Source organism: Temnothorax longispinosus, chromosome 9 (assembly GCF_030848805.1).
Source record: "Temnothorax longispinosus isolate EJ_2023e chromosome 9, Tlon_JGU_v1, whole genome shotgun sequence".
Classification (NCBI taxonomy): Eukaryota; Metazoa; Arthropoda; class Insecta; order Hymenoptera; family Formicidae; genus Temnothorax; species Temnothorax longispinosus.
The window spans coordinates 1,117,425-1,123,238 of NC_092366.1; the positions used below are offsets into that span (position 1 = coordinate 1,117,425).

General features: G+C 33.9%; 1 long non-coding RNA gene across 1 annotated transcript; it reads right to left on the reverse strand.

Annotated features, from left to right (window-relative positions):
• Nucleotides 1–219: 219 nt before the first annotated feature.
• On the reverse strand, nt 220–2,261 carry LOC139819383 (uncharacterized). Its single transcript, XR_011733707.1, has 4 exons — nt 1,730–2,261; nt 903–998; nt 626–721; nt 220–545 (listed from the first exon to the last, which is right to left on the reverse strand). It is a non-coding gene; the product is annotated as an uncharacterized lncRNA (long non-coding RNA).
• Nucleotides 2,262–5,814: the final 3,553 nt, after the last annotated feature.

Consider the following 5,814-nt stretch of genomic DNA (forward strand, 5'->3'; position numbering starts at 1 on the left):
TTCTATTGGAATCTACAACATTGCTGTCAATTGAAATAGAATATACAAAATAGTCATTATTCTGCATTTGTATGTATATAGAATAAAAGCAAAAACAAAATAGTCGGTGTATGAATATGTTACGGTTATATATACTACAGGACTATAAAGACAAGTTGCAATTCTTAAATTAAAATAGTCGTCAAATTTCATTAATGCATAATTCTATATTCTTTTACAGAGTATCAAAGTATTATATATTAATGTTCTTATAGGTACATTAAGATAATTTTTTTTATTGTTATTGTTGGGAAGAAAAACGTAACACTATACAAAATAAATTTAATATTAAAAACAAAACAAATAATTACTTATAAACTGCTCCCTTTCTTTTTCTCGTTTGTTTAGATGACAGAACTTGCAAGTCAGGTCGTTCTTCACTTCTACGTTCTGCAGAGAGATCCATATTATAACCCGTTGAAGTTGAAGGACTTGGTCTGCTTTGATATGTGGTGTAATTAAAAACCGAATTATTTAAAATATTACCGTTGTAAGTAATTCTTGTGCTGAAAAGTCAATATTTAAATAGTAGGATGTTATTATATTTTGTGATATAAGTCATTGTAAGTAAAATACAAGTATTTACTTATCAAATGCGTTTGTGTTCTTTTTCGTTTGTTCAAATAATGGCATCGGCGAGCCATATATTCTTTCGTATTGCTCCAAAACCTTTTGTACACATCTGCATTAAAATGTGATGTGATTATACATATGTAGAAATGTAAAAATGGAAGAGCAATATTTTTTAAAATAATATAGTTATAAATTATCTTTGTATATAGAAGTAAAAATTTTACTAGTAAAATGCCATTATAAATACAATAAATATTGTATTATATGATATAAGCAAAACAAATAATTACTCATTAATTGCGGCTAAGTCTTTTAATTGTTGTTCACGTGAAACGGGCTGCTCTCGAATTTGATTTGCAAAGGCATCCATATCATAATCCATTGAACTTGAAGTACATAATAAACTGCATTAAATTGTGATGTCATTAAAAATGGAATTATTTAAGATATTAATGTTGTAAATTACTCTTGTGCAGAAAAATTTTGATTTTTTACACACACATTATATATATATATATATATATATATATATATATATATGTAACGTGCACACACACACACACATACAAGGCGTGTTTAAAAAAAGACCGAACTTCTTAAATAGCGCACCAACCGGCACAGCCCTGGTAATCATCTCCGATAGAAAATTATTAAAAACGATTATATCTGTATCATTTTTAATCGTATCTTATCGGTACATATAAAACATTAACAACAGACAGATAAGACATTAATCAAATTTTCACATCTCATGAGATGTCGGGAAAGAACCTAGGAGCCTTAAAAACGATAAGAAATTTTTTTTCGTTTTCTATCGTTGGCAGTTATCAGGGAGATAGTGCGCTGTGCTACTGAACGACAAGTTTTGCTTTAAACATTAGTTAATTGTGCTATAAACATTAATTGTCGAGCTACATTCTCTGAACTGAGCACGTGCACAACTTGTTTCACACAATTTCACACAATTTTGCTGCAAACTTGGTAAAAATTTCACACACACACACACACACACACGTTCTTCAAGTCCTTTTATTGTCACTTTGTTACTAATCCGACGAACAGCTTGTGCACATGCTCAGTTCAGCGGCTGTAGCTCGACAACTAATAATATTCATACCAGAATAGGGAAAATAGCGGTATGTTGTCAAAATTTCATACAATTTTTCTGCAAACTTGAGAAAAATTTCACACGTAGATGTTGTTCTTCAAGCCCTTTTATTGTCACTTTGTCAATAATCCGACGAGCAGCTTGTGCACGTGCTCAGTTCAACGGATGTAGTTCGACGACTAAAAGGGCCACTTCGACCAACGCCGATTAACTTTAATCAACCACGATTAACTCAATCAGCAGTGTTGCCAACAACAAGATATTTGTCGTTGTGTATGTCGTTCTTAACCAATCTTTTCAAATATTATACTACTTCTCTTTAATTTGAATAAAGGTGTTTCGATTTTTATTTAAAATATCTACGAAAACGTGTTTATGTAACATGGATAGAATTATTAATTTTTTATTATTTGATGAATACGAGGGTTATGATCTTCCAATAAGAAGGAATCGACGAAAACCACGTATAATCAGGCCACGTATAAATTATTTAGAAATTTTTGATGATGATCATTTTAAAAGAAGATTTGCAATATCAAAGGAAAACTTTAACATGATATTGGAAAAAATTTATATAATATATATATATATTATATTATATATAATTTTAAATTGTTGTATTAAATATTTATACATACCGATTAGTTTTATGTTGTAATTCAACATAAATTTTTTCTAATATCATGTTAAAGTTTTCCTTTAATATTGCAAATCTTCTTTTAAAATAATAAAAATTCAGCTCGCCGCAACTCGAGACGCCATATTAGGATAAAAGTAGATAATAAAATATGTACTTCCGTAATTTTTTCTCGTTTTCTATGTAAAATCGAAGTTTCCCTGAATCATTGATGTATGTATTGCAATTCTTGAAAAGGAATTTTAATTCTGTCAAATTAATACGACGCTACGTGACGGCAAAAAATGTTAAAAAGTTTTTTTGTAACAGTCAATCGTATTTTCTGTATGAAGTATACGAATTTGATACATTAATGAGATTGATTATCAATCAATAATCTCGTTTCTTGTATAAATACAATATCTTTATAGAGATATAGATTTTGGATGAAAAAAGTCAGTATTAACATTTTGAAATATTAAATAAATTACAAGGAAGGTTATTTTGTTGAATTTTTTATTGAACTAAACATATTTCACCTTCTCTTCACTTATATTTGCATTTCTTTGCGCCAAATAGCTGTTCACCTTTCTTGTGCCTTCGTATGGACCGGCAGATTGACCGGCGTACATACATTACACTATTTAATTTCTCTTTTTTTTCTTTTCCATGTAAATTTTTTATTAATAACGATTCTGTAATAATCCGAGCAGGATGTCAAGTTAATTTAGATTCTTTTTCCTCAAAATCCTGCTCGATGACCTCCGTACCATTGTAACATACCCGCGCCTTTCCCACGCACGTACACCTCACACACAACACATGCATATATAATGATTTACCTACTTCTCTGTTGTAATCATACTCTGCTTAATTCTATTAGATCTTTTCTTTTTTAATAAATGTTTAAATGCTTTTATTATTAATAAATGTATATTAATTGTAAAGAAATACCATTTATTTCTTAGAATAAGACCTCGCCCTCAGCTCCTTTGCTCTCTCTGAAATCGCACACGGTCCGATCCCTGGTTATATGGATTAATTTCCTTGACCAAAAATAGGACCACGAGTGCACGAAACTCACAGTAAGCGTAATAGCGTCCTTTCTGGACGTTGACTCATGACTGGAGTTTCCCGAAACGTGCATTCGTCTCGAGGCACGCGCCTTTTCCAGCGTGCACCCAAGATACGATAAGGTCTAGTTAAGTATTCCTATCTCCCCTCCTCAAGATAGCCTTTCCCTTGCTATCCGTCAAAAATTAACATTCCACAATTTCTGGGGTTTGACGTAACAAAATAGCCCATGAGAGGTTTCACGGACTATAGGGTGGGGTGATATAGTCAGCATCCCGCCTGGCCAATTTACCCTCGGGAAAAGATCTTGTTACTCATTGGAGTAACAACTTACTTGTGTATAAGAGTAAAACGTCAGTTTTGCAGGGATAAACATATAATATAATTACAACATTTTAATGACAACACTATAACGTTTAACTATTTCCAGCATTGCTATGTGAAAGCTTAAATAATATTTTGCAAATATTCTGAAGCAATTGTGACTATATTGGTTTGTTCATATTTCTATAATATTTTATAAGTACGGCATTTTCCGCCATCTAACCGTAATAAATTAAATTTGATTATTATTTTAATTTATTATTATATTACAATTTTGTACGATTCTTGCAATCTCATGATAAAGCACGGAAAGTAATGATCGGCGAAGCTATCGCGGACACAACTCTCCGAATTTTCACGAAGGTCAACAATATTTCAACTTTTGCTTTGGACGCAACCGTGCGGGGCTCGCGTCGTAAATACAAAACGACAATTGTCTTTCGAATCTTCATGTTGCACGTCGAGTAGGGTCGACTTTCAACAACATCCGGCTATACATTATCTCCCAATGTCACAAGCGCGGATATCTATTCAGCGCGCGACAGCAAAGACGAGCTGGTTCCTTCTCGTAACAAACGATAAGTCGATAAATCTCGACGCGTCGGCTAGCAAAGGCTATCCCTTACGCCGGCAAAGGATGCAAGAGAGATATTAAGCGTGTTCTTTCTAAGAAATTCACGTGGTCGCGTATTTGCGAGCTCACTGACGTGGTCCTGGATAGTCGCGACAGGAGCGCGTGGGTGTCCACAGGAGCATCGTCCTACGCGGCGGTATCCATTTCGGGATACCGTATTCCTGCAGGGTGCGTTAACCTTTCTCTCCCCGTTCGGCCTGATCCCGAATCTCTGCCGAGGGAGAGAGAGAAGGTGAGAGAGGACCGAGATACCGGCAAGCCTTACAGCGGCTCGTTAGAGTCATTGTGCGCTGTTTCGTCGCAACTCGGTTCGATGAACCGGGTCGACGCGACGCGCTGGATGAGATGCATTTAATCCTTTCGGCTCAATTTGTTAGAGAGATCCGAACAAAGATCTGAATATTTCATGAGTTGTTATTACATGACTATAAACAGTATACTTACTTAGTGTGGTGTGAGCCAAATTTGAGATTCGGATTGTCACGACAAAATCCAAACCGGAAAAAATAGAAAAAGGACTGGTTTTCTTTATACTGTAGTAGTATTTATTAATGCTTCACCTTCTGGTGCTTACATAGCAGTTTAGCCTGCCAGACTTTACACAACTAAATAATACATTTGTCAAATCCTGTTTCTGGTTTTTACATTTCGCTGTTACGATCCTGCTTATAAACTACTCGAACAATGCTTATATTATGAATTTTACATTTGAACTATTTACTCTTTTCTTTCTCCATTTCTAATCTTATCTCTTTCAAACCTTTCATCCATCCATACCCTGCTCCATCATCACTCAGCATATCAATCATTCTTCCTTTCCAACTCTCTACTTTTTCACATGTCGTACTTATATGTCGCATATCTTCGTTTTCTTTCCCGCATAGTCTACATTTTCTCCATTCCTCATTCATCCAATACATACATATTCCCTCTTGTCTCATTTCCACACCTCATTCTTGCTATTAGGCTTTTCCTTCCCTTTTCTGTGACCCCATCTTTGCTATATCTAGGCAGCCATCCTATTTTGACATCTTTATAATCCTTACACGCTTTTGAGTTTTCAATTTTTTCCGCTCTCTCCTGCATATCTACTTCTTTGTCTCTTGCCACCATGCAACCAATACCTTCATCTCCTATCTTTATCAGTTCTTCCTCGCAGTTCTTCCTCCCTTTTCTTCATACTGCATTACATGTATGGAATTCTTTCACTTAAGCATTTTAAATTAAAACTTCCAGGAAATGTGTTATTCAGCCTTCTTATATACATAGAGGAAAGTACCCGATTATGAGATACTATATATATTTTGTGTGATTGCCGGAAGTCTATGGGCAGAATTGAAAAATATAGTAGGTTCATTTTGAAGGGAATTTAATAAGCTTTAAGATGCTGAAATGTAAAATTTAATTTAAATATTAATTTTACTGAAAATTAGAAAAATGTGAAAA